Raw genomic sequence first — 21,956 nt, 5'->3', positions numbered from 1 at the left:
TAAGGAGGTGGAACATATTAAGCAGAGATTAAGAGACATAGAGAGGGGCCAGTGCTGTGGCATAGCGGGTAAAGCCGCCGCCTGCAGTGCCGGCATCCCATATGGGCACCGGTTCGAGTCCTGGCTGCTCAACTTCCGATCTAGCTCTCAGCTCTAGCCTGGGAAAGCAGTATAAGATGGCTCAAGTCCTTGGGCCCCAGTACCCACATGGGAGACCCGGAAGAAGTTCCTTACTCCTGGCTTTGGAACGGCCCAGCTCCGACCTTTGCAGCCATTTGGGGAGTAAAGCAGTGGATGGAAGACCTCTCTCTCTCCCTCTGCCTCTGTCTTTCTGTAATTCTGCCTTTCCAATAAATAAATAAATCTTTAAAAAAAAGAGAGACATGGAGAATGGAATAAGAGAATCTCACAAATGATAGGAGTCTTGGCAGGAGAAAATAGAGACTGAAGGAGAGGGAATATTTGAAGAAAAATGGCTAGGATTTCCTAGTAGTGATAGTCTATGGATCACCTTTCCTGCTGAAAACAAAGTAATAAGGTATAAGGTATACAACTCTCTAATTTATCATCTATCTATATGTACACTTGTCTGTATTATTTAAGGGGGCGTCAAAAAAGTTGGTCAAAATGCAGTTAAAGGTAAGTGTATTTTAGTGCTAAGATTTTTGAAATCCATGTGTGGTATTTTCATAATATGCATTTTCCACATTTTTAAAAAATGATTTATTTTTTGAAAGGCAGAGTTACAGATAGAGGAGAGACAGAGATATCGTCCACCTTCTGGTTTACCCCCTAAATGGTTGCCATTGCCAGGGTTGGGTCAGGCTAAAGCCAGGAGCCTGGGTCTCCTACTTGGGTGGCAGGGTCCTAAGCACTTGGGCCATGTTCTGCTGCCTTCCCAAATGCATTAGCAGGAAGCTGGATCAGAAGTGGAGCAGCTGGAATTTGGCGCTCATAAGGGATGCTGGCATCAAAGCATCAGCTTAACCAACAAGTTGCACCACAGTGTCAGCTCCTTCCATGACTTTTTGAAAACCACTTGTGCGCGCGCACGTGTGTGTGTGTGTGATTTGTGTGCATGTGCATATATGTGTGCATGTAAAATCTTCCAACATTGACAAGCTAAAAAGATAGAGAGTTAGGAAAGTGCCAATCTAGTGTTAGCGGATGGAAGGTGAAGCAAAGCCTACATAGAGAGAGACAAGGACCATATCAGAACATCAGAGTGACTTTTGCCCTGACGGCACTGGCCCTCAGTCACTCCCAGGCTGCAGTTCAGTGGTGAGGGGAATGGAAGTGAGAGCTCAGCTCTTCTGAGTTGGGGAGTCTAGAGGATACCCTCCCCCCATTAACAGAAGATGCCAGCAAAGGTAACCTCTCTCCTTAGACCCAAAGATGCAAGGAAGACCACACTGGTCCATGCCCCTCTAAGTAAATACACGGCTCCTCTCCCATCCAAAAACAAAGACATCTTCGTAGAAACAACAACTGAGAGAGTTCATCAGCACCAAACCCTCACACAAGAAGATGCTCCCAGTTTTACTTCTGGAAGGAGTAAAGTGACCTGAGATGAAAGATCAGAGGTAAGTATGGGCACAAATATAAGGAAACACTGATCACATTAGGTAGTGACAGGTCTAGTGAGATTAAGAGGCTGAAGTGCCTTCACTGTTTGATACAACCTTATCTGTCTACTTATTTTTGTTACTTTGGGGATCTTATCCCAGAAAGCCACTGCTGATATCACTGTCTTGAAGTGTTTCCCCTAAGTTTCCTACTCCTAGTAGTTCCATATTTTCCAGTCTTACATTTAGATCTTCCAACCATTTGGAGTTGATTTTTATGTCAGCTGAGAGATAAGGAGTTAAGGTTCAATTTTTATTTATTTGTTTTTTGCAAATGGACATTAGGTTTCCCAGCACCACTGGGAAAGGAGAAGAGATTCTCCTTTCTCCAGCATTATGTTTTAGTCAACTTTACTGAGAATCAGTTGGCTGTAGATGCATGCTTTCATTTCTGGGGTCTCTATTCTGTTCTATTGGTCTATGTGTGTTTTTATGCCAGTACCATACTGTTTTGATTATAATAGCTCTGCAGTAAGTCTTGAAATCAGGTGTTGTGATGATTCCAGCTGTGTTACTTTTGCTCAAAATTATTTTGCTATTTGACAACTTTTGGGCTCCTATGTGAACTTTAGATTTTTTTTAAGCATGGAAACTTTCAAAAGTCAATCTGAACTTAGAATAGCAATTACTAGAGTAGAAGAGTAAAGGGGGACAGAGGGAGGCTAGATAAAGGGCACCAAAACACAATGAGATGCTGGTGTCCACAGCAGAGTGGGGCGACACCATAATGTATTATGTAGCATATAAAGAACTGGGGACAGGTATTCTGGTTCAAACCCTGGATCCACTTGCAATCCCAGCTTTCTGCTAATACAAGGCCTGGGAGGCAGCAGGAGATGGCTCAACTATTTGGATCACTGCTGGCCGCATGGGAGACTCAGCCTGAATTCCAAGCTACTGACTTAGACCTGGTTCATCCCCAGCTGTTGCTGGCATTTGGGGAGTCAGTCAATGGATGATTCATTCTTTCTGCCTTGCAAATACAAAGGGAAAAAAAGAGTTAAAGGAGAGCTCATAGGTTCCAACCACGAAGGAAGGTAGGAATGCTTATTACTTGATTTGATCAGCTTGTGCTATACATGTGCAGTGAAATTTTGTACTGTGCCCCATAAGATGTACAAATATTACATCTTGATTAATATTTTAAAGTAAAAAAATTAAAATACCAAACAATTGTATGTAGATTAGGAGGGAATAAAGGGAGTTTTCTAAGATGGGGGTAAATGTTTGATTAACTTTAGCCTTTGATCAGATACAGGGTAAGCAGTAAAAGAATAAAAAATGGAAAGAATTTCCAAACTAATAGAAAGGAAAAATTAGGGAGCCAGCATTGTGGTTTAACTAGTAAAGCCACCACTTGTGACGCTGGCATCCCATATGAGCACCAGTTCAAGACCCAGCTGCTCCACTTCCAATCCAACTCTCTGCTATTATGCCTGGCATAGCCGTGGAGACTGGCCCAAGTGCTTGGGCCCCTGAACCCATATAGAAGATCTGGATGAAGCTCCTGACTCCTGTCTTGGGCCTGGCCAAGCCCCAGCCATTGCAGCCATTTGGAGAGTGAACCAGTGTGGGTAGAAGGTCTCTCTCTCTCTCTCTCTCTCTCTCTCTCTCTGTGTGTGTGTGTGTGTGTCTTCTTCCCTTTGTGTAATTCTGACTTTCAAATAAATAAATAAATAAATAAATATTTTATAAAGAAAGTAATAAAACCTTATTCTAAAGGAAATAAAAGGCAAGAAAGGCAAGAAAAAGAAACAGAATGGGATCTGGTGACATTACACAAAATAAAATGAAAGATTTAAATTCCAGCATATCAGCAGATACTGCTAAGCTAAATAGACTTAAATGTTCCAGTTAAGAGATAGACTTTATCACACTGAATAAAACAAACAAGAAAAAAAATGAAGTCCCTCTTCTGATAAAAGTATCTCCAAAAGCCTACAGCAAACATCATACTTAGTGGAATCCTTCCATTGAAGTCAAGGAAAAAAAAAAAGGATGCCTGTTCTATCTCAATATTGTACTAAGGAATCTGATCTATGCAAAAATGCTGAAAAAGAAAAAAAAGAGGGTGGAGAACCAGAAAATCAAGGCAAAGTTGCCATCATTATCATTCAATGAAAGTCCATGTTGTCGAACATTCAGGAGAATGTACAAGCAAGTTATTGAACATAATAAGAGAGTTCAGCAAGGTTGCTGGATAAAGATCATCATATAAAAATAGCACTCCTATAACCAGTAAGAAACAATCAAAGGGGAGATGGAAAAAAGGACCCCTTCGCAGTGACAAGAAACCAGGCCTATTCACAGTGATAAGGCAGAAAACGGATATCAGTTTTCAGTGCTGCACAATAACTGATCCCTCACTTAGAGGCTTAACACAACTCACAAATTCCACAATTTCCACGGGTCAGGAGGCTGTCATGGCTGAGCCGGTCCTCCGCTCAGGGTCTCGCAGGCTGCAGGGAAGATACTGGCAGGGCCTGTGTTCTCATCTCGGGCTCAGGGTCCTCTCACACGTTCACACGGCTGTTGGTAGAACCCAGTTTCTTGGTGTACGGCTGATGTCCTTGTTTCCTTGCCGATTGTCATCTGGGAGCTCACTGTCAGCCTCTAAAGATTGTCTTTAGGTTCTCGTTGTGTGGCCCTCACATTACATAGCCCCCAACTTCTTCAAAGCCAACAAGAGACTCTCACTCCGACGATGCAATCTCAAGTAATGTGTAGTAACCACAGGAGAGCCTGTCCTTCACTTTTGTCATAGAATCAAGGAAGTATGGGAGGTTGCCTTCACAAGGTCCATAGAAAATGCTTATTATGAAAAGCTATGCATAGTTTTCAAAATTCTTTTTACCAGAACAGCTTATCTTTTAATTTCATTTTTCTACGAGCCTTTTGAAATTCTCTCATATTCACATCAATACTCAAGGTGGGACCAGCGCTGTGGCATACTGGGTAAAGCTGCCGCCTGCAGTGCCGGCACCCCATATGGGCACTGGTTCGAGTCCTGGCTGTTCCACTTCCTGTCCAGCTCTGTGCTACAGCCTGGGAAATCAGCAGAAGATGGCCCAAGTCCTTGGCCCCTGCAGCCATGTGGGAGACCTGGAAGAAGCTCCAGACTCCTGGCTTCAGATCGGCCCAGCTCTTGCTGTTGCAGCCATCTGGGGAGTGAACCAGCAGAGGGAAAATCTCTCTCTCTCTCTCTCTCTCTCTCTCTCTCTCTCTCTCTCTCTCCCCCTTTTCCTTTGCCTCTGCCTCTCTGTAACTATGCCTTTCAAATAAATAAATAAATCTGTAAAAAAATAATTATGTTTATGTACTCCAAAATAAATAACAAATATTCACCAAACACTTTTGGGGAAATATGAACTATTAGTAAAGGACATCAATAAAACCCTACCTGAATGAATGAAGAGCTATAAGAAGTTACTGGAGAGTAAGTCTCAGTATCATACAGCTGTTAACTCTCCTCCAATGAGTCTCTAAAAGAAATTAGATTAATTAAATTTCAAATTCCACTGAAATTCTTCAAAGAAAAATTCTTTTTTTAAAAAGATTTATTTTGGCTGGCGCCACAGCTCACTAGGCTAATCCTCCGCCTGCAGCGCCGGCACCCTGGATTCTAGTCCCGGTTGGGGCGCCGGATTCTGTCCCGGTGGCTCCTCTTCCAGGCCAGCTCTCTGCTGTGGCCTGGAAGGGCACTGGAGGATGGCCCAAGTGCTTGAGCCCTGCACCAGCATGGGAGACCAGGAGAAGCACCTGGCTCCTGGCTTCAGATCGGCGCAGCACGCCGGCCGAAGCAGCCATTTTGGGGGGGGGGGTGAACCAACGGAAGGAAGACCTTTCCCTCTGCCTCTCTCTCTCTCTCTCTCTCTCTCACTGTCTAACTCTGCCTGTCAAAAAAATATTTATTTTATTTGAAAGACAGAGTTAAAGAGAGGTAGGACAGAGAGAGAGGTCTTCCATCTGCTGGTTCACTCCCCAGATGGCCACAACAGCCGGAGCTGAGCCAATCTGAAGCCAGGAGCCAGGAGCTTCTTCCGATCTCTCACACCCATGGAGGAGCCCAAGGATTTGGGCCATCTTTTACTGCTACCCCAGGTCACAGCAGAGAGCTAGATCAGAAGAGGAGCAGCCGGGACTAGAACCGGCACCCATATGGGATGCCAGCACTTCAGGCCAGAGCTTTAACCCGGTGCTCCACAGTGCCAGCCCCCAAAGAAAAATTCTAATGCTAAAACTAAAAATTCTAAAATTCATATGAAAGAGACTTGTTTGAAAATAGTTAATGCAATTTTAAACAGAAATGAGGAGGGAAGGGAATTTGTTTTATTAGAATTTTTTAAAAGATTTATTTATTGGGGGCCAGTGCCATGTTGTAGTGTGCTAAGCCTCCACCTGCAGTGCCAGAATCCTACACAGAACCGGTTCGAGTCCTGGCTGCTCATCGTCCTATTCAGCTCTCCACTATGGCCTAGGAAAACAGTAGAAGATGGCCCAAGTGCTTGGGCCCCAGACCCGGAAGAAGCTCCTTGCTCCTAGCTTCAGTTCACCCCGGCTCCGGCCATTGCAGTCATTTGGGGAGTGAACCAGAGGATGGAAGACCTTTCTCTATGTCTCTCCCTATCTCTGTAACTCTACCTCTTAAATAAGTAAATAAAAGCTTAAAAAATATTTCTTTCTTTCAAAGGGGGGAGAGAGAGCAAGAGAGAATGAGAGAGGGAGAGAGAGGGCTCCCATCCCCTGCTTTAGTCCCCAAATGGCTGTGATGACTGAGGCTAGGCAAGGGTAAAGCCAGGAGCCAAGAGGCAGGTCTCCCATGTGGGTGGCAAGTGCCCAAGTACTTGGATGATCATCTGTAACATTCTCAGGTGCATTAGCAGGCAGCTGGATCAGAAGCAGTGTAGCTGGAGCTGGAAATGACAATACAATATAGGATGCTGGTATTATAAGCAGCAGCTGCACCTGCCATGCCACAATGTTGGCCCCTGAAAATTTATTTTAAGCAATAATAATTAAAACGGTGTGTGTGTGTGTGGTACAGGAATAGAGAAATGGATTACTGGAAGAGAATAGAAAACACAGAAACAGGTCCGTGGCCTTGCAATTTTTAGAAGTGACATTTCAAACACTAGGGAGAGGAAAGGCTATTCAATAAATAAGCGCTGTTAGAAGAACATATCCTGGGCCAGCGCCGCGGCTCACTAGGCTAATCCTCCGCTTGCGGCGCCAGCACCCTGGGTTCTAGTCCCGGTTGGGGCGCCAGTTCTGTCCCGGTTGCTCCTCTTCCAGTCCAGCTCTCTGCTGTGGCCCGGGAAGGCAGTGGAGGATGGCCCAAGTGCTTGGACCCTGAACCCGCATGGGAGACCAGGAGGAAGCATCTGGCTCTTGGCTTCGGATCGGCACAGTGCGCCGGCCGTAGCGGTCATCTGGGAGATGAACCAATGGAAGCAAGACCTTTCTCTCTGTCTCCCTCTCTCTCTCTCTAACTCTGCCTGTCAAAAAAAAAAAAGAGAACAACATATCCTTACATAGAAAAAATAAAATTAGATTACTAACTTGTATCTTGCACACACACACAAAAATTCTAGATAGACTAACCCTCTAAATGTGAAAAGCAAATTTTTACATAAACTAGAAGAAAGTACATGAGAATATAATATGATCTTAGAATAGGAAAGATTTTCTTAACTAAATTATAAAAGGCCCAAACCATAAAGGAAAAGACTTAGTTTGGCTTTGTTAAAATTAAAACTGTTACAAAATACTAGCACCAGAAACAGGTTTAAAAGGCAGGTGACAGACTGGAGAGAGACATTTGCAACCCACATAACACACACACACATACACACAAACTAAAATCCAAAACCTAAAGAGAATTGTCACAACTCAATAAGAAAGAAAGCAAACAAAACTCAAGAGGAAGAAGCAGATGCAAAGATGACTCCGGAAAAGGAAAACTAAATGAACCTCACCGTTAGGAGCACATACATTAACACGATGAGCTATCATTTCACAACAAAATTTACATCTTCCGATACATGATATGTAAAATGACAGAAGCCTACACGTGCTGCTGGTGGAAGTGTAAATTGAGACAACCACTTTAGAGAACTACTTGGTACTATGTAATAATAGAAAAGGTATACTTAGCACATTACCCAGTAATTTTGCTCCCAGTTGTTTTCCTTGGAGAGGCTCTCCAAGACGTGCACAAGGAGAATGTTCTATGATGTTCATTGCAGCAATTATAATAGCGTAAAATTGTGTAATGTGGGGACTGGTGCTGTGGCATAGCGGATAAAGCCCCAGCCTGCAGTGCCGGCATCCCATATGGGTGCTGATTTGAGTCCCAGCTGCTCCACTTCCAATCCACTTCCCTGCTAACACACCTAGGAAAGCAGGATGACCCAAGTCCTTGGACCCCTACATTCACATGGAAAAGACCCAGAAGAAACTCCTGGCCTAGCCCCAGCCATTGCAGCCTTTTGGGGAGTGAGCCAGAGGATGAAAAATCTGTGTGTGTGTGTGTGTGTGTGTGTGTGTGAGAGAGAGAGAGAGAGAGAGAGAGACCTTGTCTGTAATTTTCAAATAATTAAAATAAATCTTTTTAAAAAATGTATAATGTCTCACATGGTAGACCTGGAATGATTTCTTGGCTCCCAGCTCCAGGCCCAGCCATTGAGGGCATTTGGAATTTATTTTTATTAAAGGAACAGAACAGCTCTTACAGCTCTTTTTAAAAAAAAAAAAAAAGATTTATTTTATTTATTTGAAAGACAGAGAAACAGAGAGAGGTAAAGACAGAGAGAGAAGCCTTCCATCGCTGGTTCACTCCCCAAATGGCCTCAACTGCCAGAGCTGCACCGATCAGAAGCCAAGAGCCAGGAGCTTCTTCTGGGTCTCCCATGTGGGTGCAGGGGCCTAAGGACTTGGGCCATCTTCTACTGCTTTCCCAGGCCGTAACAGAGAGCGGATTGCAAAAGAAGCAGCCGGGACTAGAACCGGCACCCATATGGGATGTTGGCGCTTCAGGCCAGGACTTTAACCTGGCCCTTGGAATTTATTTTTAACATAATAGCACAGGTGTGCAGAATTCTGTGAACAACAATGATCATTATATTGAAAAGTTAGAAATAAGCTACATGGGATCAGCACTGTTGTGCAGCTGGTTAAAGCCATGGCCTGCAGTGTCGGTAAACCATATGAGCACTGGTTTGAGTCCCGGCTGTTCCACTTCAGATCCAGCTCCCTGCTAATGCTCCTGGAAAAGCAGTGGAGGATGGCCCAAGTCCCTGGACCCCTGGACCCACATGGGAGACCCGGATGAAGCTCCTGGCTCCTGGCTTCAACCTGGCCCAGCCCTGACAGTTTCAGCCATTTGGGGAGTGAACCAGCAGATGCAAGATCTCTCTCTCTCTCCCTCTCTCTCTCTCTCTCTTTCTCTCTCTGTAGCTCTTGCTTTTCAAATAAATAAATATATCTTTTAAAAAATTGTGTAATGGTAGATGTCCTTCAATAAGTGAATAAATAAGTTGTGGGACTCCTCTGCTTCCGATCCAGGTTCTTGCTAATGAGCCTGGGAAGGCAGCAGATAGTGACCCAAAGTATTTGGAACCCCTGTCACCCGTGTAGGAGACCAAGATGGAATTCCTGGTTCCTTGCTTCATTCTGACCCAGCTATAGCAGTTGTGGCCATTTGGGAAGTGAACCAGAGGATGGAAGATCTCTGGCTCGCTCTCTCCTCTGTCACTCTGCCTTTCAAATGAATAAGCAATCCATGCATATGAAGAGGTCTTCAGAAAATTCATGGAGGGGGCCAGCGCTGTGGCACAGTGGATAAAGCCGCTGCCTGCAGTGCCGGCATCCCATATGGGCACCAATTCAAGTCCCCTCTGCTCTACTTCCAATCCAGCTCTCTGCTATGGCCTGGGAAAGCAGTAGAAGATGGCCCAAGTCCTTGGGCCCCTGCACCCACATGGGAGACCCAGAAGAAGCTCCTGGCTCCTGGCTCCTGGCTTTAGGTCTGCGAAGCTCTGGCCATTGCAGCCATTTGGGGAGTGAACCACCAGATAGAAGGCCTTTCTCTCTGCCTCTGCCTCTCTGTAATTCTGCCTTTCAAATTAAAAAAAAAAAAGAAGAAGAAGAAGAAGAAGACAGGGGCCGGCGTTGTGATGCAGTGGGTTAAAGCCTGAGCCTGCAGCACCAGCATCCCATATGGGCGCCGGTTCGAGTCCCAGCTGTTCCACTTCCCATCCAGCTCTCTGCTATGGCCTGGGAAGGCGATGGAAGATGGCCCAGGTCCTTGGGCCCAGAGGAGGCTCCTGGCTCCTGGCTTTGGATCAGCACAGCTCTGGCCGTTGCAGCCAACTGGGGAGTGAACCAACAAACGGAAGACCTCTTTCTCTCTCTGGCTCTACCTCTCTGTGTAACTCTGTCTTTCAAATAAATAAAATAAATCTTAAAAAAAAAAAAGAAAGTTAATGGAAAATATATATTACAATAAACTATGTGTAATTTTCAGAATTCTTTGCACCAAAATAAACTTTCTTTAAAAATATTTTATCTATTTATTTCAGAGGCAGAATTATATAGAGAGGAAGAGACAGAGAAAGTTCTTCCATCCACTGGCTCACTACCCAAATCGCCACAATGGCCAGAGCTGGGCCTGTCCAAAACTGGGAGCAAGGAGCTTCTTTTGGGTCTCCCATGTGGGTTCAGGGTCCCAAGCACTTGGGCCATCTTCTATTAGCTGGGAACTGGATCAGAAGTGGAGCAGCTGGGACTTGAACTGGCGCCCATATGAGATGTCCACACTGCAGGCAGAGGCTACTATGCCACAGTGCCGGGCCTCCAAAGCAAACTTATCTTTTAATTCCATTTTCTACAAACTTTTTGAAAAATTCTCATACATTATCACATATCATATGGTAGAACGTCAGACTGTTTCTGTAAAATTCAAAAAACACAATGTAATACTTTATTATTTATGGATACATAAAGCTCTGTAAAAAGTATTAAAACATGTACACCAAATTCATAATAGTGTTAGCCTTGGGATGACAAGAGAGGGAAAGGATTGAAGACAGGGGGTTGAAAGGTTTCTTCCAGTTCATTGCACACAGTTGTCCCCCCCCACCACTTTTGTAGGGCTATATCCCAAAATCCCTGTAGATGCCTGCAACTACAGAGCATGCCAAACCCTAAACCTACTCTATGTTTTCAGATGGGCCCTGAAGCTTTTGCCACCTAGTACCAGAGTCCATCTTGCCCTTCCACATTTTATGCCCTGGTGTGTCCTCTGCATTACTACTCTGGTGCTTTGGGGCATGAATAAGCAAAGCAAGGGTTCCTTCAGCTCAAGGACTGTGACATCAGGGACACTAGATCTGATAAGCAAAGGGACTATTAAGTGACTAATGGGAAGACAGTAGTTGGAGTGTGGATGCCGTGGACCAGGGGATGATTCACACCCCAAGGTGGGAGGGAGCAGAATGGTGAGAGATTTCATCATGCTGCTCAGAACTGCCTGCAATTGAAAACTTCGGAATTGTTCATTTCTGGAATTTTCCACGCATTATTTGGGGAGCAAGGTTGACCGCAGAAAATCACAATTGTGGATGGGGAGGCGGGGGATGATTATAACTACTTTCATTGCTTTTAAGCACACGGATTTGAAGCCGGTATGCTAAAAGGGTAATCATTAAGAACCCTGGGTGGCTTGTATGGGTGTTTGCTCTGTTATGCTTTGTACTTGTCTGTAATTTTTAAGTTCTAAAATAAAATACGCCATAGAAGGGAACAGGAGAGGCTCTTCCCCCATGATGCTGACAAAGAGGGTCACATTTTGGAACCAATTCCAGGATGTTTGTGCTGAGCAGCACCAGAAGTGTAAAGGGAACAAAAGAGCACAAGATGATATGCATAATCACCACACTGTTCCCATGGACACGCTCCTCAAGTCTTCTTGTCTATTTGCAAATCATATTAGTCCTCCCCAAGCTCAAAACTGTATGATGAAATGACTAATACACCATTAATATTCCTATGTGGTCTAGGAGGACAGAATTCTAAGGCTCTGGGCAGTAACTATATAAAATGTCAAATTTCATAAGAAGATAAAATATGTATATACAATCTTGTTGAAAGCCTGGCATATGAAAGCAAGATTGCCGAAGCAGCATTTGGTAGACCAGAAGTTCTCTTATCTGATGCAGTTAATGGGAAAAGTCCGTTAGCAAGAGGAATTGATGTGACACATCAATAAATTACATTTTTTTATTTTAATTAAAACATATGAATGTACATCACTCACCAATAGTCACTGCAGATCCAGGTCTTTTCTTTGTGTTTGCTTCCACTGATTGGCCCCTGGTCTCATTTTTCCTGTGTAAGCCATACCGATAGTGGATTAACTCTGAGTTACTAGTTTTGCTTTCTTCAAAGTGGAACAAAAACTAAAAGAGGATTCTGCAGCAATCGGAGAGCAGAGTCCTTTCAGAATTGTAAGTGCCCTGCCGTCTAATGATGCTGAGTATCTTGTCAGATGCTGCTGAAACATCTCTTCATATACGTCGCTTGTTTTCCAATTAGATTGTTGCTCACTGTTGAGTTCTGCAATTTCTTTATAGATTTTGCGTTGATCTCACATTTAATATGACCCCATTTATTTAAAAAAATGGATTTGCTTTTATCCGGTCTTTCCAAAGCACTCAACTAGTTTTTTTACTGAAACTACAGTAATCATGATTACTAATCAATAGTTACTTTGCATAAAAAGTAAATCATCCAAGCAAAAGAGAGTAGGCATGGGCTGTTGGCTTAGTGCTTAAGCTGCTACTTAGGATGTCTATGTCCCACTTGAAAGGATTCAATACCTGACTCCAGCTTCCTGCTAAGACAGGGCCTTGGAAGCAGCAAGATGGTTCAAGTAATTGTATTCCTGCCACCAGCATCAGCCTCTCCTTCCCCAAATGTTGCAGGCATTTAGGGAGGGAACTAGTGGATGACAGCTGTTTCTCTCTGTGTCTGTGTCTTTCTCTTTCAAATAAATTTTTAAAAATTTAAAGACATAGAGGGGCTGACTGGACAAATAATATCCAACTACATGCAAGATGGCAAGGGTGGCTATACTTATAACAGATAAAATAGACTTCAAGTCAAAAACCATAGCAACAGATAAGGAAAGTCATCATCTAATAACATGGAATGTAATTCATCAATAGGACCTAACAATTATGAATTGCACCCAACATTGGAACATATATATATATATAAAGAAACTATAAGTCAACATGAAGAGAGAAGTAGATAATGATATATTGATAGTAGGAGATTTCAAAACTGTACTTTCAATAATGGACAGATTAATCAGACAGAAAATTAATAAGGAAATACTGGAATTTAACTGTACTTTAGAAAAAAAATGGACCTAACAAATAGATACTGAATTATCCATCCAACAGAAACAGAATATACATTTTTCTCTAGGACACATGGAATGTTCTCCAGGATAAACCATATTGTAAGCCACACACACAACAATTTTTCAGACATTAAAAAAATTGAAATTATATCAAGTATGCATTGTCCACAATGACATGAAATTAGAAATCAATAACAAGAGAAACTTTGGAAAATATATAAATTTATGGAAATTACATAAGCAATGGGATGATAAAGAAATTATAAGGGAAACTAAAAATTTTATAAGGACAAATGAATATGGAAATCTTAAATAGGAAAATCAATGGGATACAGCAAAATCAGTATTTGGAAAGAAGTCTGATAGAAATAAATACCCACATTTTAAAAAGAATGACCTCAAATAAACAGTCTAATGTTGCACCTCGAGGAGCTAGAAAAGCAAGAAGAAATTCCACCCAAAATTAACAGAAGGAAAGAAATAATAAAGATCAGAGAAGAAATGAATAAAATAAAGACTAAAAAAAACACACAAGATCAGCAAAACCAAGAGAGGATTTCTGAATAAATAAGCCACATCTATAACCTTAAAACAGCCTAAGGAAAAAGGAAACTCAAATAAACAGAATCAGAGATGAAAAGGAAGACATTGCAACTCTTAAATCACAGAAATACAAAGGGTCAGAAGACACTATCATACACAATTATATGCCAATAAATTGGATGAGTTGGAAGCAATAGAGCAATAGATAAATCTTGAATACATATATCTACCAAGACTGAATTATGTAGAAATACAAAATCTGAAAAGTCTAATAATGAGTCAGGAAATTGAATCAGTAATAACGTCTCCTATCAAAGAAAATTCCAGGACCTGATGGCTTCACAGCAGAATTGTAGCACAAATATAAAGAACTAATATAAATTCTTCACAAAGTATTCCAAAAATTGAAGATGAGGAAATACTTCTAAAACCATTCTACAAGGCCAGCATCAATGAAAACCATAAAAGGACACAACAACAATGAAAAATGCAGACTAATGACCCTGATGAACACAGATGCAAAAATCCTTAACAAAATACTGGCAAACCGAATTCAATATAACACAATAAAAAGATCATTCACTATAATCAAGGGAGATTCATCCCAGGGATGTAAGAATGGCTCAGAACAAAGAAATCAATAAATGTGCTATATCACATCATCAGAATCAAAGTTAAAAACCACATGGCCACTTCTTTTTAAAAATATTTGTATTTATTTGAAATGCAGAATGATCAATAGCTGCAAAGATGGCAAGAACCCATGTACTTGGGCCCATCCTCCACTGCTTCCCAGTTACATTAGCAGGAAAACTGGATCCAAAACAGAGGAACCTGCATTTGAACTAGCACTCCAATATGGGATGCAGGCATTCCAAGCAGCAGATTAACCCACTGCACCACAACTTCTGCCCCAATATGATCATTTCAATACACACAAATAATTTGATAAAATCCAAAATCCCTTCATGATATATCTGATCATGATCATCTGATAGAAGTAGGGAGTAGAATAGTGGTTACCAGGGATTGAGGAGGGTAGAGGGGAGCAGCATTGAGGAGAGACTGAGCAATGGGCAGATAAGATTTAGTTCTGGTGTTCGGTTGCACATAGAGTGACTATCTTACCATTTTATATTACCATAACAAAATATTTGAGACTGGGTATTTAATAAAGAAAAGAGGTTTATTTAGCTCACAGTTTTGGAAGTTCAAGAGCATGGCACTAACATCTACTTGCAACTCATGAGGGCACCTTTGGCTGTGTCTGATAGCCAATGACATCATGGTGGGAGTGCACAGAGGACAGAGAGGTCACACAGTGGTACAGGAAGTCAGAGAACAGGGAAGGGTCCATCTTACTGTTTTGTAACAACCCACTCTCATGAGAACTGACTGAGGCCGCATGAGAACTACATTAATACCTTCTGAGGGCAGTATCCCCAGTTACCTAATTGCTTTCCACATGGCTCCAACTCTTTAAAGTTTGACCATCTCCTAATATTGCCACACCAGGAACCAAGCTCCCAGCACATGAACTCTTGGGAAACCAATCATATCTAAACCATAGCAGTGACTATAGTAAACAATAATGTGTTGCATGTCTTAAAACAACTAGGAGAGAGGACTTTGGATGTTCTCACCCCAAAGAAATAAAATATTTGATGTGATAGATATGCTAATTGCCATGATTTCATTACTATAAGATGCATACATGTACCAAAATGTTGCATTGTATACCACGAATATGTACAATTATTATGCCACTTAAAATAAAATTTAAAAATAAGACAGCTTCTATCGTAAATGACAAATGATGTATCATAAGCCAGAGGGAATGGGTTTTTCAATAAACAGTATTAAGAAATTTTCCTGAGCCGGCGCCGTGGCTCAATAGGCTAATCCTCCACCTTGCGGCGCCGGCACACCGGGTTCTAGTCCCAGTCGGGGCGCCGGATTCTGTCCCGGTTGCCCCTCTTCCAGGCCAGCTCTCTGCTATGGCCAGGGAGTGCAGTGGAGGATGGCCCAGGTGCTTGGGCCCTGCACCCCATGGGAGACCAGGAAAAGCACCTGGCTCCTGGCTCCTGCCATCGGATCAGCGCGGTGCGCCGGCTGCAGCGGCGGCCATTGGAGGGTGAACCAACGGCAAAGGAAGACCTTTCTCTCTGTCTCTCTCTCACTGTCCACTCTGCCTGTCAAAAAAAAAAAAAAGAAAGAAAAAAAAAGGAATTTTCCCGGCCGGTGCCGCGGCTCACTAGGCTAATCCTCTGCCTTGCGGCGCCGGCACACCGGGTTCTAGTCCCAGTCGGGGCACCGGATTCTGTCCCAGTTGCTCCTCTTCCAGGCCAGCTCTCTGCTGTGGCCAGGGAGTGCAGTGGAGGTTGGCCCAGGTCCTTGGGCCCTGCACCCTCATGGGAGACCAGGGGAAGCGCCTGGTTCCTGGCTTCGGATCGGTGCAATGCACCGGCCGTAGTGCGCCAGCCGTGGCGGCCATTGGAAGGTGAACCAACGGCAAAAGGAAGACCTTTCTCTCTGTCTCTCTCTCTCTCACTGTCCATTCTGCCTGTCAAAAAAAAAAAAAATTTTTCCTAAGTAGTTGAAGTAAAATAATGAAGATCACTTGTTTCCTCTCTGCCTGGAAAATATGAGCAAGGTACAGACAGATTTGAAAAGGAATCAAACAGATTTTCTAGAGATAGAAGACTCTAATAACTGAAATGAAAACACATTGGCTTAAAAATTAACCTGAATTGAATCATTAAACACGTATTAGCCCCAGATTGGGAGACATTGTAAAAATAAATGTACTTATACTCTTTAAAAGCGTCAGTGTTCCAAAGTATTGAACAGCATGTAACTCTGCCAAGTACTTTTTATGAGGCCAGCATCACTTTGATACCAAAACCAAAGACACGACACCAAAAGAAAACAACCAATCTATATCCTTAATGAACAGAGACACAAGGGCTCTCAACAAAATACCAGCAAATAGAATCCAAAGCCACATCAAGATCATACATCCTAATCAAGTGTAGTTTATCCCAGAAAGGCAAGGGTGGTTCAATATTCGCAAATCAATAAACGTCATAAATCATGTCGATAGAAGGGAGAACAAAAACCATATGGTCATCTCAGTAGTTGCAGAGAAAGCATTTCATAAGATTCAATACCCTGGGGCCAGCACTGTGGCACAACAGGTTAAAGCCCTGGCCTGAAGTGCCAGCATCCAATATGGGCGCTGGTTCGAGACCTGGCTGCTCCTCTTTCAATCCAGCTCTCTGCTGTGGCCTGGGAAAGCAGTAGAGGATGGCCCAAGTCCTTGGGCCCCTGAACCCACGTGGGAGACCCGGAAGAAGCTCCTGGCTCCTGGCTTCGGATTGGTGCAGCTCCGGCTATTGCAGCCAGTTGGGGAGTGAACCAGCGGATGGAAGACCTCTCTCTCTCTCTGCCTCTCCTTCTCTCTCTGTTCAACTGTGTAACTCTGACTTTCAAATAAATAAATAAATCTTTAAAAAATATATCTCAAAAACTAAAAAAGGAAGGAAGGAAGGAAGGAAGGAAGGAAGGAAGGAAGGAAGGAAGGAAGGGAAAGGGAAAAGGAAAAAGAATGAGGGGAAAGGAGGGCAGAAGCAAAATATTATGTTCTTGGAATTCTATCTACAAATCACATTGAGTCTGTTTAAAACTAATTAAAAATTAAAATAAAAAATAAACAAAATTGTTTTAAATAAAATAAAAGTGACAATGTTGGGGAAGTCATTTTGGCCTAGTGATTAAGACACTGGTTAGGAGGTCAACACTGTAGCATAGCAAGTGAAACCACCCCTGTAACACCAGCATTCCATATGGGTGCTGGCTCATATCCCAGCTGCTCCACTTCCAATCCACCTCCTCGTTCATATGCCTGGGAAATCAATGGAAGATGGTCTAAGTTCTTGTGCCCCTGCACCCACGTGGGAGACCTGGATAAAGCTCCTGGCTCCTGACTTCATCCTGGTCCAGACTCAGCCACTGTGGTCTTTTGGGAAGTGAACCAGTGGATGAATGATAACGCTCGCTCACTCTCTCTCTCTCTCTCTCCCTCTCTCCCTCTCTCCTTCTGCTTCTCCTTCTCTGTAACTCTGCCTTCCAAATAAATAAATATTAAAAAAAAAACTCTGGTTGGGATACGGAATCCCATATCAGAATATTAGTGTGTCTAGGTTTGAGCTGTGGCTCTGCTTCTGTTTCCACCTTCCTGCTAATGTGCGCCTTGGGAGACAGTAGGTGATGTTTCAAGTACTTGACCCTGCCAACCGCCTGGGAGATCTGGATTGAGTTCTGATCTCCCAATTTCAGTTTTTCCTAGCCTCATCCAGTGTGGGTGTTTGGGGAGTGAACTAGTGGATGACAGCTCTCCCCCCTACCCCGAAAATAAATAAATAAATAAATAAATAAATAAATAAAATTTAAAAATTAAAAGTCCCATGTTATAAAAGGCTAAGAAATGCTAAGAAACTGTTCTTGATTTTAAAAGACTAAGGAGACTTGGCCATTGAAAGCAATGCTTGATCCTGGATTTTCTTTTAAATGACTTTGCTGGGACAATTTGAGTAAGCTTTGTTGATTAGATAGTATTCTGTATAAGTGTCAATTTCTCAATGTTGATAGCTGCATTATTGCTATGTACAAAATACACACTGAAGTATTTAGGGATAAAGGATCACCAGGCTTGCAGTTTGCTCTCAAACATTCTACAAACCATATATAAGTGTGTAGATGGTAGATAGATTGATGAAAGAAAGAAAACAAAAGAAGGAAGGATGGAAAGAGGAACAGAAAAGAAGGAAGGAAGAGAAAATGTAGTAACATGTTAGCATTTGAGGATTTTAGAGAAACATATACAGGATTCTTTGTTAAGTTTTATTTATTCATTTGAAAATGAGAGAGAGAAGGAGGGAGAGAGAAAGACAAAAACAGAGACAGAGACAGAGACAGAGACAGAGATCTTCCATCCACTGGTTCACTCCCCGTATGGACACAACAGATTGGTCTGGGCCAGGCTGAGGCCAGGAGCCAGGAACCCTGTCTGAATCTTCCACTTGGGTGGCATGGGTCCAAATACTTGGGCCATCATCTGCTGCCTCCCAGACATATTAGCAGGGAGCTTGATCAGAAACAGAAGTGGGACTCAATCCAGACACTTTGAAATGGGATATGGGTATCCAAAGAAGCAGCTTTAAAAAAAATCATTTATTTATTTATTTATTTGAAAGGTGAAAGGCAAAGTTGCAGAGACAGGAAGAGACTGAGAGAGAGGTCTTCCATCTGCTAGTTCACTCCCCAAGCAGTCACAACAGCCAGAGCTGGGCCAATCAGAAGCCAGGAGCTTCTTCTGGGTCACCCACATGAGTGCAGGGGCCCAAGCACTTGGGTCATCTTCCACTGCTTTTCCAGGACATTAGCAGGGAACTGCATCAGAAGAGAAGTCGGAACATGAACCAGTGCCCATATGGGATTCTGGTGCTCAGACAGAGGCTTAACCTACTACGTCACAGGGCTGGCCCCAGAAGCAGCTTTAACTTGCTGTACCACAATGCTCACTCCTGTATGCTGAATTATTTATACTGTTTTGTACATCTTTGTAACTTTTCAGTAAGTCCTAAATTATGGCAGAATAAAAAGTTTAACTCCATGACATGACTGTATAGTATATTAACCACAGCAGAAAGATATTTCATGCATTGATAGTAAAAATACATATGCACATGTTATCCAGCATACGGTACACAGAGACAAGAAGATTGCAAATATTAAAGAGCAGGGGAGAGATTCGAAGGACAGGATCAGGGCTAACATATTTCTAATTGGAATTTCAGAGAAAGATACTAGAGAAACAAGGGAAGAGGCAATCAGTGGTCTGAAGAACATCCCAGCTGAGAATTTCCAGAACTGATGATCAACACCAATCCTCAGACCCAGGAAGCTGTATGCATTTCAGACAGGGCAAATAAAAAGAAATTCAAAGAAGAGAAGATCTTTAAAGAAACCAGGGAGAAAAGATAGACACCTATAAAGGAGCGGCAATTAGAGCTGCCTTTTTCAAAAACAGCAGTAGAAGCCACAGGAGAGTAAAATAATTTCTTTGGGCTGAGTAAAAATAATTGGCTACCAAGAATTCTATATTCAGCAAAACCATCATTCAAGAACAACAACAAAAAAAAGTGACATCATGATACTCTCAGACACAGCAAAACTGAGATGTTGATCACTAAGAGACTCTCACTAAAGGAAATTCAAAAGGATATAATTTAGGGGCTGGCCTAGTGGTTAAGACACCAGTTAAGACCCCAGGTCCTGTGTCAGAATGCTAGGATTCAAATCCTGACTCTACTCCATATTCCAGTTTCCTTCTTATGTGCATCCTGGAGAGTGTGGAGCAGCAGGTGCTTGGATCCCTGTCACCCACATGGGAGAGCTGGGTTCAGTTCCTGGCTCCAGGCTTCAGTCTGACCCGGCCCTGCCTTTTGAGGGCATTTGGAGAGTAAACCAGTGCGTAGGAATTTTCCCTCTCTCCCCTTCTCAAAAAAAAAAAAAAAAAGAAAATTATATATACTTCAAGTGTAAGGAAGATGATTCCAAATGAAGGGTCTGAGGTTAAAAAAAAAAAAGGATTGATGCATAAAGATAATAGTAACTGTGTGGATAAAGCTAAAACTAAATAAATATTGATTGTATAAGACAAAAATAATGCCTAATTTTTAAACAAAAACACAGCAAGCTAAAACTGAAACATCACAGAAAATACAGCACTTATGTTGCAGTATTCTAATATCTTGCACTGTTCAGCGAAAGGATTTGAATATTGATTAACTTCAGATTTTGTCAAAATTTGGATTTTAAAATACCTAGCATAACCATTAAAATATGGATTTTGAATATATAACTTCTAAACAAGTACAGGTAAAACGAATGACAAAAATAGTTGAAAAAATTAAATCCAAAAAGGCTAAAAAAATGAAGAAAAAGGATAAATGGGACAAATAGGAAAAAAAACTAAATTTATAACTAGAATGTAAATAAAAAAATCAGGTGAAAACCAAAAATTATCACACCCAATATTTAAACACACACACACACACACACACACACAGGTGCTAAGTAGAAGACATACACCTAAAACACAAGCTTGTGCAGTTATAAAATAGCCCCTTCCTTATCGTGATTTCATTTGGCATTTTTCAGTTACCCGTAGCCAACTGCAGCCTGAAAATAGTAAATGGAAAATTCCAGAAATAAACAGTTCAAAAGAATTAAACTGCACGCCATTCTGAGTAGCACATGATGAAATCTCATGCCGGCCTGCTGTATCCTCCCCCTGCCCGGATGTGACTCATCCCCATGTCCAGCATAGCTACATTGTATACCCTACTTGTATGTAACTCACTTTGTAGCTAGCTCAGTTATCAGATCAACTTTTATTACACTTAATTATCGCACTTTCATTGTTAATTACTGTTGTTAATCTCTTCCTGTGCCTAAATTATAAAGTAAACCATATCATAGGTATATGTATAGGAAATTAAGAAAACAAAGGTACAGTTGAGACAATCAACAAAGTCAAAAGACTATGGTTTGAAAGGATTAACAGACCACACAGACATCTCACACAATGGATCAAGAGAGGGGCTGGGCCGGCGCCGCGGCTCACTAGGCTAATCCTCCGCCTAGCGGCGCCGGCACACCGGGTTCTAGTCCCGGTCGGGGCGCTGGATTCTGTCCCGGTTGCCCCTCTTCCAGGCCAGCCCTCTGCTGTGGCCAGGGAGTGCAGTGGAGGATGGCCCAGGTGCTTGGGCCGTGCACCCCATGGGAGACCAGGAAAAGCACCTGGCTCCTGGCTCCTGCCATCGGATCAGCGCGGTGCGCCGGCCGCAGCGCGCCGGCCGCGGCGGCCATTGGAGGGTGAACCAACGGCAAAGGAAGACCTTTCTCTCTGTCTCTCTCTCTCACTGTCCACTCTGCCTGTCAAAAAAAAAAAAAAAAAAAAGAGAGAGAGAGAGGGGCTGGAATTTTAGCACAACAAATTAAGATGGTGCCTGTTTCATACCTGGCTGTTCCACTTCTTATCAAGCTCCCCGTTAATGCACTTGGGAAACAGCGGAGCATGGCCCAAGTGCTTGTGCACCCCTGTGGGAAACCCAGAAAAAGCTCCTGGCTCCTGGTTTCAGCCTGGCCCGGCCCCAACATTTGCTGCCATTTGGGGAGTGAATTGATGCCTAGAAGATCTTTCTTCCTCTCTCTCTCTCTCTTTAACTCTGCATTTCAAATAAATAAATATTTAAAGAAAAAGAAAGAAGACACAGACGATATTACAAATGGAAAAG

Source organism: Oryctolagus cuniculus, chromosome X (genome assembly GCF_964237555.1).
Source record: "Oryctolagus cuniculus chromosome X, mOryCun1.1, whole genome shotgun sequence".
NCBI classification, from domain to species: domain Eukaryota; kingdom Metazoa; phylum Chordata; class Mammalia; order Lagomorpha; family Leporidae; genus Oryctolagus; species Oryctolagus cuniculus.
This window is presented reverse-complemented; position numbering follows the sequence as displayed.